Source organism: Meriones unguiculatus, chromosome 3 (assembly GCF_030254825.1).
Source record: "Meriones unguiculatus strain TT.TT164.6M chromosome 3, Bangor_MerUng_6.1, whole genome shotgun sequence".
NCBI lineage: Eukaryota > Metazoa > Chordata > Mammalia > Rodentia > Muridae > Meriones > Meriones unguiculatus.
The window spans coordinates 143877005-143896588 of NC_083351.1; positions in this window are offsets into that span (position 1 = coordinate 143877005).

Consider the following 19584-nt stretch of genomic DNA (forward strand, 5'->3'; position numbering starts at 1 on the left):
TTTAGACTATAAATGTACCTCCATCCATTCTTACTAGTGTCTACCACTGTTTTTAATTTCAAATTCCACTTGCTCACTACTTGTATATAGAAAAGCAATTAACTTTATTACATTAATCCTTTATCTTAACACCTTATTAGAATTCCTTATTAGTTTAAGAAGGGCTTTGTTTTTGTTGACTCAGTTTCTTAAAAGATAATCATGTTCTCTAAAAAGAAATTAGTATTCTTCCTTCTTTTTTGCAACACAATATTTTTATTGATTATTTGGGAATTTCACATCATGCATCCTGATCACACTCACCTCCCAGTCCTTCTAGGTCTGCCCCCAAACCTTGTGAGATTCCCCCGCCCCCACCGGAAAAAAAAAGAACAGAATAGAACAAAACAAAACAACACAGTTTGTGTTGTCCATATACCCACTGGAGATTGGCTAACCTCCCATACACGGCCGTTACCTTAAAAAACAACTGAGTCCTTTCCACTGACACCCCCAAAGATCTTCCTTTCTTTAGCTCATTTGTTAGAAAGGATTTATAGCACAAGTTTGAAAAGTGGGGGTCAGAGTGGTCATAATTTCTCTTTTCTTCACACTAGCAGAAAAGGTGTGAGCTCCTCATCATGAATTTAATTTAGCTGTAGTTTTTTTTTTTTTTTTCATTTTATCCTGTTGAAGAATGTTTCTCTTTGTAATAGTCTCTTTTTTTCATTATTGATAAATATTTAAATATTTTATTGTGTCTAAAAATTAATGATACAAAACTAAGCACAAACAAGAAATGTGAAAGTTGAAAAGTATAAATTATATAAAATGATTGGTTGTAACTAAGTATTACATATAATTGGAAAGTAATTAGAGAAAATAATACATTTAAATTATGAGCAGTTTTAATGTGCTTCCATGTCTCTGCATTAGTCAACTATTTATAGTGAATACACAGGACGCATAAAACTAAAATTTAGATGATAATGTAGCTCACTGAGAGAACTCCGGCCTACTTTGTGCAGTGTTCTGAGACAATTCCTAACACTACAAAAAGGTTCAATTTACCTGCAAATTTCATGATTTCATGAAATTTGCAGGCAAATGGTGGGATCTAGAAAAGATCATTCTGAGTGAAATATCCCAGAAGGAGAAAGACAAACATGGGATATACTCACTTATATAGACCTATAAGATATGATAAACATAATGAAATCTATACACCTAAAAAAGATAATCAATTGAGCGGACATGGGGTAAGATGATCAATCCTCATTTAGAAAGACAGATGGGATGTGCATTGAACGTATGACAGGAGTCTACTGAGCGCATCTGAAAGACTCTAACTAGCAGTGTTTTCAAAGCAAAGACTTGTGACTAAACCTTTGGCAGAGTACAGGAAATCATAAGAAAGAAGGGGAGTTAGTCTGATGGGGAAAGGATAGGAGCTCCACAAGGACCAAATATATCTGGGCACAGGGTCTTTTCTGAGACTGACATTCAACCAAGGACCATGTATGGATATAACCTAGAACCTCCACTCAGATGTAGCCTGTGGTAGCTCAGTAACCAATTGGTTTCCCAAAGTGAGGGGAACAGGGACTATTTCTAACAGGAACTCAATGACTGGCTCTTTGGTCTCCCCACCCCCGAAGGGAGGAGCAGTCCTGTTAGGCCACAGAGGAGGGCTTTGCAGCCAGTCCTGAAGATACCTGATAAAACAGGATCAGATGAATGGGGAGGAGGTCCCCCCTATCAGTGGACTTGGAAAGGGGCACTGTGGAGATGAGGGAGGGAGGGAGGGACTGGGAGGGAATGAGGGATCGGGACACGGCTGGGGTACAGAGTTAATAAAATGTAACTGATAAATAAAATAGAATATGTTCTCAAAAAAAAGGTTCAATTTAAACAATTTCTCAATGATATATTTACATGTAATTAATTCACACATTTGTTAAAAACAGTACATTTTCTGAGACTGGTGTCATGTTCTGCCCATCATTATTGGACCTGATAAGGTGTGATATTTAGTAGATCTTTCAGAAAAAAATAAATTTAATACATGTTTCACGAAAATGTATTCTGCAAGTAATAGTCTCTTAATCATTATTTGGTTTTTGATTTTGTTACATATGTTTTCTTCATCTATTCATGGCAGCATGTTTGTGTTTTAGAATGTAGATGTGTAATATAACATTTATTTATTTTTACTTTATTTTATTAATTGATTTTTTAATTAATTACAATTTATTCAGTTTGTTTCCCAGTTGTAGCCCCCTCCCTTGTCCCCTCCCAACCCCACCCTTCCTCCTTCTTCTCCCATGCCCCTCCCCTAGTCCAGTGAGAGGGGAGATCCTCCTCCCCTTCCATCTGACCCTAACCTATCAAGTCTCATTAAGACTGTCTTCCTCTGTGGCCTGGTAAGGCTGCTCCCCTCTCAGAGGGAGGAGATCAAGGAGACAGCCACTGAGTTCATGTCAGAGATAGCCCCTGTTACTAGAGTACCCACTTGAGATGCCAAGGGCTACATCTGAGCAGGGGTTCTAGATTATCCCTGTGCATGGGCCTTGGTTGGAGTCTCAGTCTCAGAAAAGAACCCTATGGCCAGATTTTTTGGTTCTGTTGCTGTCCTTGTGGAGGTCTTGTCTATCCAGGTCTTTTCTTTCTTCTCCCCTTTCTTTCAAGTAGGATTCCCTGTATTCTGCCCAAAGTTTGCCTATGAGTCTCAGCATCTGCTTTAATACCATACTGGGTAGAGTCTTTCAGAGGCCCTCTGTGATAGGCTCCTGTCCTGTTTCCTGTTTTCTCCCTCTTCCGATGTCCATCCAATTTGCCTTTCTGAATGAGAATTGATCATCTCACCCAAGGTCCTCCTTCTTGCTTACCTTCTTTAGGTGTACAGATTTTAGTATGTTTATCCTATATTATATGTCTAATATTGACTTATAAGTGGCTATATACCATGTGTGTCTTTCTGCTTCTGGCATACCTCACTCATGATCATCTTTTCTAGTTCCCACCATTTGCCTGCAAATTTCATGACTTCCTTATTTTTAATTGCTGAGTAGTAGTCCATTGTGTAAATGCACCACCATTTCTGCATCCATTCCACATTTGAGGGACATCTAGGTTATTTCTAGATTCTTGCTATTATGAATAAAGCTGCTACAAACATGGTTGAGCAAATGTCTTTGTTGTGTGCTTGAGAATATTTTTGATATATGCCTAGGATATACATAGGAGTAGTATGGTTGGATCTTGTGGAAGCACTATTGCTAATTGTCTGAGAAAGTACCATATTGAGTTCCAGAGCGGTTCTACAAGTTTATGTTCCCACCAGCAGTAGGAGGAGGGTTCTTTTCCCACATCCTCTCCACCATGTTTTGTCACTTGAGTCTTTTATTTTAACCATTCTGATGGGTGAAAAATGAAATCAGGGTTGTTTTGATTTTGATTTTCTGTGATGCCTAAGGACATTGAAGAGTTATTTAAGTTATATATTTTGGATATTAGCCCTTTGTCAGATATCGGGTTGGTGCAGATCGTCTGGAGGTATCTCCATCCATGATCTGTAGTTGTCCAACAGAGCAATAGTGATTAAAAACTGCATGGTACTGGTGTAGAAACAGAATGGTGCTTCAATGGAATTAAGTTGATGACCTATAAATAAACCCGCACACTTATGGACACCTGATTTTTGACAAAGAAGCCAAAACTTTACAATGGAAAAAAATGACAGTATTTTAATAAATGGAGCTGGTCCAACTGGATGTTTACTTGTAGAAAAATGCAAATAGACCCATATTTATCACTCTGCACAAAAGTAAGATCCAAGTGGATCAAGGACTTCAACATAAAACCAGACATACTAAATCAGTTAGCAGAAAAAGTGGGGAAGAGCCTAGGACTCATTGGCACAGGAGACAACTTCCTGAACAGAACACCAACAGCACAGGCTCTAAGATCAGCAATCAGTAAATGGGACCTCATGAAACTGAAAAGCTTCTGTAAAGCAAAGGACACTGTCATCAGAACAAAACAGCTGCCTACAAACTGGAAGGGATCTTTACCACATTTACTTATTTTTAAATGTTGAATCAGCTTTAGATTTATCTTACCTCCTTATGTTTTATAACTCTTTTAATTCTGTATTTGAAATGGTTGAAAATGTTTAGATTTCTGTAGAGATTTTGCTATGTCCTTCTTGAAGTTACTCAGTATTTTGTGGTACAGTGGCTTCTTCTTTGTGCCTTGCCCTGGATGACTTCACTTTATAAAACAGAAGTTGATTCCACTTTAACTTCAAATGCAAATGCAGGATGACTTTTCATCTGGTTTATGTATGTATTCAGCCACCTGTCTAGTACCAGTCATGCAGCACAGACTAACACATAGCTTACTTATTTTACTAGTAAAAAGATGTACAGCCAATAACCTTATTATAGTTGCTTAGCAGCATCTGGGCACAAGGGTATATTGAAATTATATCAGAGAGTCAGGTGAGGGAACATTCCAACACCAACAGAAAGAAACTCTCCCCTCTATCCCATAAAGAGGACATGTAATAATAACAGCAATAGTCCCACATTCCATTATCACGTGACAACCTGTGCATGAATAAAGTGTCTGACAAGTATTGTACTCATGATTGTCCGTATGACTTCTGCTCTGCTAGATTTCCATTACTTGACAAGACCAATGAAAATTTCTGTCTATTCTGGCAAGCAATTCACCCATCTGTACTGCCTTCTATGTATTCAGTCTATCTGCACTGCACTTTGACTACAGGTCCAAGGATGGCCTATGGGAAGGTAAGTTTTGTGGCTTGACTCTGGAAGCCTTCAAAAACACCCCACTGGGTCACTTCATCTCTAAATACTAACAATGACTCTGTATTCACAGCAGGACTATATGCTTTTTGTTTTAGTAGGACCTATATTACTGAATGAAATGTGACAATATGTTATATGAAACTTAAAATTAATAAGTAATTTGGAAAACAAGATTTTGTGGTTGCCAATGACCAGTAATCAAGGAAAACCAGACTATGTGGTAAACTGTAGTCAAGTAAATCAATGTAGCTTATGGATTTATTGTTATTTCATAATTACAATATTGTGGAAAATCACATATGTGTTTCCCCTTTTACATTATGCACAGATGACAGTTTCTTCAGTTGTTGTACATTTTAAAGCTTGGATATGTCTTACATCTCTGAGGACAGCATTGTGAAGGTTACAAAGTAAAAACCAATCCTTATTGTTGTTTTAATACTATTTTTGACCTTTAAATTCATCCTTGTGCTTCTATGATTTGCTCATATTGAATCCATTGTCTTGTCTTTTGTTTCTTTACATATGTGCAGACGCTTTGCACCGGCTTACTCCATCAGCTCAGTCTACAGATGGTGGTGCACATCCTTCGGGGTAAGTGTCAAGACTCAACCACTCCTCAACTGTGAAAGGTTTTAAAGTTGCAGGCAAACTGAAATCTTTCAAATATTAAGAAAGTTCTGAATTAAAGTAATTTTTGATGAGACAAATGAAGAGAAGAAAATAACATCCATTTAAAATGAATATAGAGAGGAATTATTATTTAACTTAGAATATTAATAAATACATAGAAAAAGACAGCCCAAAGAGTGAGGATGTATGCATCCTGTATTTGAGTAGGTATTAAGGTAGGAAAATTCATTCTGGGCTCATCAGTTATTGTATGATTTTAGCTTCTTAAAAATATTCTGGGAAAAGATTCCACTCCGGTAAAGTGTTCTCGGAATTCAAAATTGCATAGGTGACCCCTTGGATTCATGTTCTTGAACAAGGTGTCATCATGGTCTAGAATAATAAGTGCCCATGTTAACGCTTTTCATCTCTGCCTTAATGTGATTTAAATTCATCCTGTTTATAGTTGAATAAAAAATGTGTCACTCACTATTGAATTTGTCATCTTGCAAATGCTGCCGGGTGCTATTCAGTCTCAGGTGAAAACAATTCCAGGTCTTCTGAGCACAAAGTGGCAGGTTGTCCTCCTGTAACCATGGAGACGCCATGAATTTGGGACTTTAACTCATATGATCCAGATCAGTGGAAAAATAACTGTCAAAATCATAGAAAGCACAGTTCAGCCTTTTGGGAGGGAAGAAAAAGCTAATATGTGCCCAAAGTACTACAGATTACCCACGTAATTTAAGCTCACACACAGTGGCTCAGACAATCAATGGTTTAGGTCAGCTCTCCTCTACAACACAAAACAAACGGATTATATGTAATATTACACACATGCGCGCGTGCGTACACACAGCACACGCTTGAATGCAGGCTCTCATTCCTATAACAGAAGTAGCACTTTAGATAATGAAAAAGAAAAAGAAGGCTATCATGAGGTTGAAACCAGCTTGGACTATGTAGTGAACTATAGGTCAAGATAAACTGCACAGCGAGAACTTGACAAAATAAACCCTCAAACCCCGTGTCTTCAAACCAGTTTGAGATATTTCTTCTCATTCTGTGATTCAACATTCTTACTTTCATTCATATGATTTATTTGAAAATATTTGATGAACAAATTCCATTTTTTCTATGACAGTCCATAATCCCCCTTTAAAGGCATTTCCTGTCTCCATGTCCCATTCTCTTAGTATTTACTATTATCTCCACAGAAAGTGTTCTTTTTTTAATTTTTATTATTAGTTACATTTTATTAACTCTGTATCCCAGCTGTATTTCTTTCCCAGATGTCTACACTCAGATATGGCATTTCATTATGCTCAATTAAATTTGGATTCCAGATAAACATAAAAATTTTGAATTTCTCCACTGCTGGTGGGAATGTAAACTGGTACAACCACTCTGGAAAGCAATCTGGTGCTTTCTCAGACAACTAGGAATAGCGCTTCCTCAAGATCCAGCCATACCACTACTGGGCATATATCCAAAAGAGGCTCAAGTACACAAAAAGGACATTTGCTCAACCATGTTTGTAGCAGCTTTATTTGTAATAGCCAGAAGCTGGAAACAACCCAGATGCCCCTCAACTGAAGAATGGATGCAGAAATTGTGGTACATCTACACAATGGAATATTACTCAGCAATGAAAAATAAGGAAATCATGAAATTTGCAGGTAAATGGTGGGATCTGGAAAGGATCATCCTGAGTGAGTTGTCCCAGAAGCAAAAAGACACACATGGTATATACTCACTCATATAGACATACAACATAGGACAAACCCACTAAAACCTGTGCATCTCAAGAAACTAAGCAAGAGAGAGGACCCTAACTAAAATGTCCAATCCCCATCCGGAAAGACAAAGAAGATGGACATCAGAAGAAGAAGAAAACAGGAAACAACCTAGGAACCTACCACAGAGGGCCTCTGAAAGCCTCTGCCCTTCAGACTATCAAAGCAGATGCTGAGCCTGATGGGCAACTGTTGGGCAGAGTGAATGGAATTTTAGGTAAGAACTGGGAAATAGTAAGAGCTGGAGAGGACAGGGTCTCCACAAGGAGAGCAACAGAACAAGAAAATCTGAACACAGGGAACTTCCCAGAGACTCATACTCCAACCAAGGACTATTCATGGAGATAACCCAGAACCCCTGCACAGATGTAGCCCGGGGCAGTTCAGAGTCCAATTGGGTTACATAGTAATGTGAAGAGGGACTGCCTCTGACATAATCTGATTGGCCTGCTCTTTGATCACTTCCCTCTGGGGGGGAGCAGCCTTACCAGGCCATAGTAGAGGACAATGCAGCCACTTTTGATGTGAACTGAAAGACTAAGATCAGAAAGGAGAGGAGAACCTCCCCTATTAGTGGACTTGGGGAGTGGCATGCAAGCAGAGGGAGGAGGGAGGGTGGGATTGGGAGGGGAGGAGGGAGGGGCTTATGGGGGGATGCAGAATGAATAAAGTGTAATTGATGAAAAATTAAAAAAAAGGGAAAAAAATAACTTAAGAACCTTAAATGACTTTCAAAAGTGGAGGAAAACATGGAGTTAGTCACTTGGCATGGAGGACGTCTCGCCCCTGGGGGCAATGGTCTCCTGAACCTACTCAGACCTCGGACACCACCACTGCTAGTTCTTGAACTGACGCAGGATGTTCCAACGAGGGGGTTAAGGCTTCTCATAATATTTCCTATAAGCCCACACCTGTTTGTCTATATCCCCCATTTTTATTCATTATTAGCCAGATAGAGCCAAGTAATTGTGGTAATGATACTTGCTTTTTTGCCCAATGCTGGATTGCTAGTAAATTTAGGTATGCTCTGGTTACTCGCATGCCTCACTGGGTGCCTGTGCCCGTTGATGCCCCTCACACTATGACTCTCTTCAGACAGAAAAGGGATCTTGGAACTACAGCCACCATTGTTACTACCATCTCATTGGCGGCTGTTGGAGCTACCACCAGGGCATTAGCCATGAGTCATACTGGGCAGACTGCTCAGACTCTGAACAATCATTTAGCCAATGTAGCTCATGCCTTAGTTGTACATAAAGGAATTAACGCTCAACTAAAAGGAAGCTTGATGGTGTTCAATCAGAGGATTGACCTCGTGCAGGAGCAAATTGATACCCTATGGCAAATCGCTCAACTTGGCTGTCAATGAAAATATGCTGGACTTTGAGTCACTAGCATATAACATGAGAATTTTTCTTGTGCTGCAAATCTGTCTAAACAATTGTCGAGCTATATTTTAGGTAATTGGACTAGAGAATTCGATACTACGATGGAGCAGCTGAGAGTGGCCATTGTCACAGTAAATTCTACCAGAGTGGACGCAGGACTAGCCACAGGATTATCATCATGGATTGCTGCAGCCATGAATCATCTGAAGGAATGGGCAGGCATGGGAGCGTTAGCAGGCCTTCTGGTGTTGGTCTCCTTGGTTTGCCTGTGGTATATATGCAAGATTAGAGTCTCACAACAGTGTGATGCAGCCATGATCATTCAGGCCTTTACAGCCATTGAAGCAGGACATTCTCCCCAAGCATGGTTGGATACCATAAAAAGCTAAAATATTACACTCATGATGCGAGGCTAAGCACTGCACTCAGGGTCAGCCGCTTTCGACCCAGAGAAGAGCATGTCTGGTTGCATGCGGGTTGATGCCCCAGGTCCCGCCTCTGAGAAAAAGGTATCAGTCGGGTCTGATGCTCTTTGGGTGGATGACACCTAAAGGAACATCGGTACAAAGTCCCAATTTATTTCTAATATCAGAGATCAGACCTCTACTCTTGCCTGATGCATCTAAAACAAAAAGGGGGAACTGTAGAGAGCTGCGGAATGCTATGTCTTAAAGATGGAGCTGGTTTCCGCCTTCCACCTTCCCGATGGTGAGTGCTCTCTGTCACGAACAATTCCACATTTGGCTAAGGCTGAGGATCTGGCTTGCTTCCATGTATGTGGACCTATCTGCATTGCCCACGTGGCACGCCTGGGTTGGCTACCCAGAGGCTATTTAAGCTGTGGGCTGGCTTTCCCCAGGGTCAGATGATTGTTCAAGGTTCCTGAATAAACTGCATTGAAAAAAAATTTTTTTGAATTTAAGTATATCATAAATATCACATAAGACATGATTATGCTACAGTTATTCAAGTAATAGTATAAAATATCAAAATATTTCCTAGGATCCATTAAAATCATGCATTGTTTATCCAAATTATTATGTAACAGTTGCCTCCATATTTATTTACTATACTTCACAACTCAACTGAGAGCCCTATTTTCTGAGAATAAAATCAAACTTCTTACACTTTTCTATGAAGCCTCACGTAGTCTGAGACCTGTCTGACATTTCTCTCATACAGTTGGCCCTATAGATCCTTCACTCTAATTGGCTTTATTAACTAAAAACTCCCCTAAATGGCCCTGCTTAATGCCATGAGCCATTTCCCACCAGCATTTCTGAATTTTTTTTATAATAGTCTACTTGTTTGATAGAATTATCTCTTATTAGTTCACACATTCACTAGGCTTATTGTTTATTTTACGTCTTTCCTTATAAAAATATTTTTATAAACATATGAGACTTTATAGAAGGCAATGATCTAAGCAAACTGTCTAGTACACAATGTCATTTATACACACTTGTTAAATGGATGGATAATAAAATATGTGGGTACCAAAGACATAAATGGACACATATAAAGGCAATCCATATGTAATGAGAAAATGACATGATGTAAATAAGAATTATGGATAAAAAAAAAAAAGCTGATATATTGTATTCTGTAGTCTCTATACAGAATTATTTAAGAGAAAGAGATATGCCCTTATGCTAGAAACAAACACAAAGCATATTTTGTCATTCCATGTGAGAAATACCAGTTCAGGTACTCTTCCTGCCCATATGTATCATTCTTGCGTTAGGGTTTTATTTTCTTTCTTTTCTGTTGGCTGTTTAGTCCTAGGCACTGTGTTTCTGGATGACTCTGCCAATGTCAGTAAAATAGCAAAAATGTTCAAATGAATAATAGAGAACCATAAAATTATTTGACATTTACATTGAGATCTGTTCAGAAGGGTCAACATTGTTTATCTGTATCTTTGTGTTAGAACAGACTGCACAGGATAGTCTGTCATTCAAAAACCAAATCTATGTTCAAGTATATCTGTACCAGTGAAATACAATCTCATGAATGACCTCAATTCAAGGCCTTATTCTCTTAGTTTAGACAAGGTTCTTTTATAATCTTACTAAGAAAATAAAAGTTTTCATACTGGTCATGAGGTAGGGAGTGAAACAGAACAGAAATAGTTTTGTCTTTTATGGTTTAGGTCTAGATATTTTTCATTAGACAAACAGATTACACATTTACTGAAAGCAAAACTGAAGCATCAAACACACTACTGACAGCCCTACATGAGCCCCCTTTTACTATTATCGTATTCCAGAATACATTTTAACATAATAAGTTCCTCATTTTTTATGGGTGCACACAACAGGCCGATGGGACAAAGTAAGCTGAAACAGAAGTTTGTGCCAGTGGAAGAGTGAGTCTCCATGTCTTCATAACTTGCATTGAAGTCATTGTTTTATATTGCAAGGCAAAATAGAAATGAAGTATAAACTGGAGTTCTGGGTGATGCAGCAGTGGCTATGGAACCAGACTCACAGATGTATCTGATGAGGGAATCACAAAGTTTCATAGAAAGAACATGGGCTGACTAGACCCTCTTGATAAATAAAGGGGGAGAAAAATAACTTTCAAATATATAAACCCTATTTTTATTTCCAAACCATTCTTTGTAAGTCTGTAAAGGATAAGTTATAAGTGACTTTAATTAATTTTTATTAAAATATTCATAATATACAAATTGGCTAGAGATAAAATAAGTAAAATAGAAATTTAAAGTAATATAGAAGCACAATATAGTCTTTGGCTTTCCATCATCATAATGAAAATTGGAGGCAATTAACTTATTGTAAAGGAAACCTTTATTTTGGCTTATCGTCCTGTAGTCTCCAGTTTAAGATAAGTCTGTGCTTTGGAACTCTGGTACCTGTAGTACATAATTAAGCAATTCCTGGAAGATCAAAGCACATACCTCATGAACAAGTAAATAAAGACTTTATAAAATTGGCTGATGGCCATCTCATGGCTCCCTTGGAGAGCATGCTACCAATGATTTAAAGACCTCCCACTAAGTATTGCCATTTAAACATTTCATCACAAACATTTCATCCAATAACATCCTATTGGGAACAAGCCTACAAACCCGGGACTATTAAGGATAACAAACATCCAAGCCATTGCACATGGTATATAATTTTCATTTTATCTATCTATCTATCTATCTATCTATCTATCTACCTATCATCTGTCTATATATTTATCTTCCTATATGACATCTATGTTTCTATAGTGTATCTTTCAGAACTGTGTCTGTACGTCTCTATCTTTTTCTCTTCTTCAAGTAAAGTGCCTGTTTTGTTTTATCCACAATAAACAGACAAAAACAATTCCTGTTATCATTATGGTGTAGGAAGTTCCCAGAGTACCAGTACAAGGCAGCCAATTTTAAATTCAGATGAATCATCAATTACTTCACAGGGAAGAAATACAAGTCATGAACTGAACTCCGGAGTTAGCTTTGTTACCTACAATCCACAGCCTTTATTGATGTGGTGTTGCCTTTGTTGCCTTTACAATATAAAACCTAACTAGTGGTAGACATCAAGGTTTAAAAATTATTAAGAATTATAAGCACCTGCTCAGGTGTAGCCGATAGATTCAGTCTGCAAGTGGTTTCCCTAGTAAGGGGAACAGGGGCTGTCTCTGACATGAACTCAATGGCAGGCTCTCTGATCGCCTCCCCCTGGGTGATGCATCCTTGCCTGGCCACAGAGGAAGCCAATGCAGCCAGTCCTGATGAGACTGGATAAGCTAAGGTCAGAAAGAATGGGAGGAGGTCCCCACCTATCAGTGGGGAGGGGCATAGGGGAGAAGAGGGAGAGGGGGTAGGATTGGGAGGGAATGAGAAAGGGGGCCACAGCTGGAATACAAAGCCCAGACTGACTTCCAACTTGAGACGTTTTTATTTGCATTTCATGAATGTTGGCATTACAAATTAGTCATAATGCTGATTTTTTGTTGTTTATATTTGTTTTGTTTTTATTAACAAACTGGACTCTTGACAGAAAGTCTGTCTAAGCACATGATACAACTTTTTTTTAATTTAATTTTATTTTATTAATTACACTTTATTCACTTTGTATCCTCCCATAGGCTTCACCCTCCTCCCCTCTCGCTCCACCCTTCCTCCCTTTTCTTCACACATGCCCCTCCCCAAGTCCACTGATAGGGGAGGTCTTCCTCTCACTCCTTTTTTTTTTTTTTTTCAATGCAGTTTATTCAGGAACCTTGAACAATCATCTGACCCTGGGAAAGCCAGCCCACAGCTTAAATAGCCTCTGGGTAGCCAACCCCAGCATGCCACGTGGGCAATGCAGATAGGTCCACATACACAGAAGCAAGCCAGATCCTCAGCCTTAGCCAAATATGGAGTTGTTTGTGACAGAGAGCACTCACCATCGGGAAGGTGGAAGGCGGATACCAGCTCCATCTTTAAGGCATAGCATTATGCAGCTCTCTACAGTTCCTCTTTTTTGTTTTAGATGCATCAGGCAAGAGTAGAGGTCTGATCTCTGATATTAGAAATAAATTGGGACTTTGTACCGATGTTCCTTTAGGTGTCATCCACCCAAAGAGCATCAGACCCGACTGATACCTTTTTCTCAGAGGCGGGACCTGGGGCATCAACCCACATGCAATCAGACATACTCTTCTCTGGGTCGAAAGCAGCTGACCCTGAGTGCAGTGCTTAGCCTCGCATCCTGAGCGTAACATGTTAGCTCCCATGCTTGGGGAGACTGTCCTGCTTCAATGGCTGTAAAGGCCTGAATGGTCATGGCCGCATTACGCTGTTGTGAGACTCTAATCTTGCATATACACCACAGGCAAACCAAAGAGACCAACACCAGAAGGCCTGCTAACACTCCCATGCCTGCCCATTCCTTCAGATGATTCAGGGCTACAGCAATCCATGATGATAATCCTGTGGCTAGTCCTGTGTCCACTCTGGTAGAATTTACTGTGACAATGGCCACTCTCAGCTGCTCCATCGTAGTATCGAATTCTCTAGTCCAATTACCTATAATATAGCTAGACAATTGTTTAGACAGATTTGCAGCACAGGAAAAATTCTCATATTGTATGCTAGTGACACAAAGTCCAGCATACTTCCATTGACAGCCAAGTTGAGCGATTTGCCATAGGGTATCAATTTGCTCCTGCACGAGGTCAATCCTCTGATTGAACACCATCGAGCTTCCTTTTAGTTGAGCATTAATTCCTTTTTGTACATCTAAAGCATGAGCTACATTGGCTAAAAGATTATTCAGGGTCTGAGCAGTCTGCACAGTATGACTCATGGCTAATGCCATGGTGGTAGCTCCAGACAGCCGCCAATGAGATGGCAGTAACAATGGCGGCTGTAATTCCAAGATCCCTTTTCTGTCTGAAGAGAGTCATAGTGTGAGGGGCATCAACGGGCACAGGCACCCAGTGAGGCATGCGAGTAACCAGGGCATACCTAAATTCACTAGCATTCCAGCATTGGGCAAAAAAGCAAGTATCATTACCACAATTACTTGGCTCTATCTGGCTAACAATGAATAAAAATGGGGGATATAAACAAAAAGATGTGGGCTTATAGGAAATATTATGAGAAGCCTTAACCCCCTCGTTGGAACATCCTGCGTCAGTTCTAGAACTAGCAGTGGTGCTGTCCAATGTCTGAGTAGGTTCAGGAGACCATTGCCCCCAGGGGCGAGACTTGCTCCATGTAAATTGACTAACTCCATGTTTTCCTCCACTTTTGAAAGTCCTTTAAGGTTCTTAAATTATCTTTTTTTTTAATTTTTCATCAATTACACTTTATTCATTCTGCATTCCCCCATATGCCTCCCCTCCCAATCCCACCCTCCCTCCTCCCTCTGCATGCATGCCACTTACAACTTTTTTACCATAGGTCAAACACTGCGCTCTTAGAAACAGATTCTACTGTCATGTGGATTGTCTGTCTTCAATGGGTAAAGTGTGGAGATTAATTTAAAGGGAAAAATGTTTTGGAGAAAGTGAGTCCTGTCTCATTTTTTTTCTTGAAATTTCAGTTCTGTGTTGCATGAGACAATTCCTATAATAACCCCCACATATTATTATTGTCATTTCTACCTCTTTTAATTTTTTTATATTAATTACAGGTTATTTGTATACCTGGCGTAGCCCCTTCCCTTGTTCCCTTCCAATCCACCCTCCCTCCCTCATCTCCTCCCTGCCCCTCTCTAAGTCCACTGATAGGGGAGGACTTCTTCCCCTTCCATCTGACCCTGGTTTATGAGGTCTCATCAGGACTGGCTGCAAAGTCCTCCTCTGTGGCCTGGCAAGGCTGCTCCTCCCTCTTGGGTATATAACCCCCACTTATATATCCATATCTACATCTGTGTACACATGTGTGCACACACATATGAGCACAGATAGATCCTATTCATTCAGAGTATAAGGTCAGGCATTCACATTTTAGATTTTAGAAACTTAATATAAACATGGATGCAGGAGTGTATCAGGTTGTATGTGTAAATACAAAACAATGTTAACATTTTAAACATGCTATGATATAAAAGACTTTGTAATTGTATTACTGTATTATTCTTTCATTATAGTTTATGAGACATGTGTTTTTAAATTTTTAATTTTTTTCTCAAATTTTTTTTATTTTTTATTTTTTTATTCAGTTTGCATCCTTGTGGCTTAATCCCTCCTACCCTCCCAGACCCACCTTCCCTCCCTCCCTCTCTGTCTTTCCTTTCCTCTTCTAAATATTATGATAAAATATTTTTCATTTTTTTAAAGTTGATTCCAACCAAGTAGGGGAAAATTTAAACAAGAGATGAGATGCTAGGAGATTAAGATGACAAATGGCAAGCTGTTCTGTATAGCTACATTTAAATATAAAATATTTAAATAGGTCTGTGATACACCAATCTGGTTTAATAGCTGTAACTTAACTTATGCAGGACCCTATTAGCTGGTGCCCGACTTGGGCCTTAAATGGCAATTTCATTTGAAATTTCATACGTTACCAATGTATATGTACTACATGTCTGATGAATGCTTATAATTATCCTGTTGAGAAATTTAGCCCCATATCAAAATGAATATGCACTACTAAAGTCAAAATAAGGGGATAAATCTGTAGCAGAGACTAAAATTGTAAGAAAAAAGCCTGGTTCCAGAAGACAGCTTTCTTGAAGATCTGGCAGAAGTCTCAAAGAATGAGATTTCACTAAGTAATAATATCTCAAGCTCACCTTCGTTGAGAAATAACAATCCTTTAAAAAATTACTCCAAGAATTATTGCTTTTTGACATGCTTATTGTTGCAATGATTTATAGTCAAAAGTTATCCACAATTAGTCTGCTACAAGTAATATTACATGATCCCATCAAATGACTACTACAGATCTATTTATAAACCCTGCAGCAGCAGATTAAAAGGCTTTTTAGTCTATGATATAGAGAATAGGTTTTGATACCGAAGCAACTAAATTAACCTAATCTTATTTGTAAATACATTTTGTTAGGAAATGGCTTCAAATAGGATTCGGATGTTTAAGAACCATTTTTTTTTTCCTGACTTAACCTGAGCCTCCCAGCACATATATTTCTACAATGATTTATATTTCCCTGTGCAGTTTTCTTTTCCTTTCATGTAATTTTTTTTTTTTTTTTTGTGGTAGACTTAAGAGTACTACTTACTGTAGAAAATTTTATTACTCTTTGTTTATGGAACATCTATCTGAACAGATTAAGAAACCACAAAAGTACCATCATCAGAGTTTATGGGTAAGGTCACTAAGATAAGATTAAAGTAATTATCTCTGGGAGAAAAGTCAGTGATCAAGAGCTAAGGAAGTTTGTTGGGTTTTGTCACTTTGGCTGCATCGTCCAATGAAAATACTTGTTCATTTAATAGTAATTATGTTAATGATAAGCAAAAATAAATGGATACTATCAGTTTTTAAAATATATTTTATTTAGGCTAAAATGACCCCAAAGTTATTTCCACATAGAATCCATAGTAAATTTACTGATGAGAAATTTTAGATGCGTTCGCTTTCACGTTTTCTCTAAGGTCTGCTGATTGTTCGATGTGTTCAACGCGTCTCCATTTGGAAACTAAAATTTGAATGTTTGAATTGTGGATTTTCCTAGTTTTACCTAGCATATATGAAATCTTGTGTTTGAGCCACAAAAGAAAAAAACAAAAAGAGAAGTTAAAATTTGCCCAACATATAAAGTATGTTTTGAGTTGTTCTCTATGAAAATGTATTGAATACTATTTTAATTTTTAAATTCAACTCAGTTCATTAAATTGAAAATTTAGATCTTGGGTTACAGTGACCACAATGCAAGTGATTACTAGCAACTTGCTGACAAGTGGCCACAGAAGGCTGTAGAGTTAGTTGTCTTGGTTCTATTTATCTTTTTCATATGCTTTGAATATTTCAGGACTACCCAAGCCATTAGCAAAGAGGGTCCCCATCTGTTCTGTGGCATTATTTTTATGGTAATAAAACATGAACCAAAATTAACTTGGAAAAGAATAGGTTTATTTCAGCTTAAATTTTATATGCCAGCACTGAGGGAAGTCAGGGTTAGAACACGGGGTGGGAACCTGGAAGAGGAATTGAAGCAGAAATCACAGAGGGATGCTGATTACTGGCTTGTTTCTATGGTTTTCTCAACCTGCTTCCTTATACATCGTAGGACTTGACAAGTGGTGGCACCGACCGCAGTGGATTGAAACGTCTCCTATCAACAATTAGTAAAGAAAATGCTCCCACAGGCATATGCATGAACCGATGTCATACAGGCAATTTGTAAATTGCGGTTCCCTATTTCTAGGTTTGTGTCAAGTTCACAAAACTAATCAGTAAAAGTGACCCTTTTGTCAAATGGACACACAAAGGGTAAATTATAACCTTTACCTTCTTGTATGTCATAAAGAGTTTATATACTAAAATATAAAATAAATTCCAATTTTAAAAGTCCAACACTCCTTTTTTATAGAAGAATTAATTATTTTATTTGGCTGCTAGTCCATGATTAAATAAAGCTGTTCTTTATATTTTTATTTCAAAGAAATTTTTTATTCAGTTTATATTCTTCTCTCCTCCCAGTCCTCCCCTCCCACACACACACCTATTCCTCAGAAAAGGGGAGCTTCCTTTCCCATCCATCTCAGATCATCAAATTGCAGCAGGACTGAGCATGTCCTCTTCCCCTGTGGCCAGGCAAGGCCATTCCTGTCCTGATCTTCAGCTTCTTAACTCTCTGTGCCCCCTCTCCTACCTTGTTCCCTCAGTCAAATACTTTAGAAGTTCAAGTTCTCTTTGAAAATCCAATCTTTTAGTTTTTAGCTTCTCTAAAATCTGAAGTAAATCATATACTTTGTTTTTCCCAGAGAGAAGAAGGATGAGACAACTACAATTCAAAACAAATCCAAAATCCAAGACTGAAAGACTCATTGTTGGACATTTGGAACTCACTCCACAGGACTTAGGTAAGCTCTCCTCTCCGATTCTGCCATTCTGACAATCATTGTCTGGCAAATTCAGTCTTGTTCCACTTCACGCCTGCTGCTGTCCTTGGTGGTTGTCCATGGTCCTAAGATCTTCAATATGCTGGAATTTTCCCTATGTCTAGAGCTGCAATTCATCAATGGCCTCTCTTAGCCTTACAAAGCCAAGCATCTTTCCCTGACCTCTTTAATAGTACAGTTTTATTCTAAAAAAAATTCAGTTTCTTGTGGGGGACTCTTTACCAAGTTCAGCTGTCAGCTTGCTATACAGCCTGGGCACCCTGTGTACCACAGGTTCTGTGTGATACTACCAAGGAAATGTTTCCCAAGCTTCTCCTCAGTCATCATAGTCTCTTCTAAACCACAGCTAATTTCACAGCCTCTTCTAAAAAACATCTATGGTACCAGTAAACATTATTTTCACTTCACAGACACTAGTTTCTTTTCAATCAAAGTTGACTCTAGAACCCAAGCTTCTCAGAAACATCTTAATACAAAATGCCATACATAGGCCCAACAGAGTTATTGAAGACCTTTCACTCTTCTATCAAAACTTGACAAGCCAGGTCCCCCTTGCCTGTGTTACTCTCAGCATTATCTTCTCAAATTCCAACAACAGTCATTGAGCTCTAAGCACTCAATGACTTTCATAGACTAAGGCTCCAAGATTCTTCTATAATCCTCCCAGAAAACATCCTGGTCAGGTCCATAATAGCAATGCCCCGCTTCTGGTAACAATTTCTGTCCTTTCTTTTTGCCAGATAAAACACTGACCAAAACAAAATTGGAGAAGACAGATATTTATTTCAGCTTAACGTTTATAGTTCATTATTTAGGGACATCAAGGACTAGAGGTCAAGGCAGGAATTTGGTGGAAGAAGCCGAAACAGGAGCCCATGATGGAATGATGATTACTGGCTTGTTTTGCATTATTTGCTAAACTTGATTTCTTAACCATTTGTTTAATAAGGACAAGGCAATGCCCACAGTGACCTGAGCTCTCATAATCAAGTGTCAGTCAAGAAATTTCCCCAAAGGTATAACCAAAGATAAATATGTGACTTTGTGTCAAGCTGATAAAAGTTAACTGGTCCACCATATTATAGTCTTTAACATAACTTCACAGAGTTTTTTGATTCTTCAAAACTACCTATGAAACCATTCTGTTTTTTATAATGAATAAATTCAATAATTTAATGAGTTACTTAACACTTATAAAATAGGCTTTGTGCTGCATTATCTTGCCAGCTATATGCTAATGTGTTTTAGCATGTTCAAAGATGCTAAACTGAAGTACGTTGGTGATGAGTTAATTGTCCTAAATGTGTCTTAGATGAAAGATGTTATCTTGGTGAATTTACCAGGATAAAATTCCACTAAAAATATATGGGAGTTATATAAAGATCTGAAAATCCTTGTTATTTATTATATTGTCAAGATATGCAGTCCTTTTTA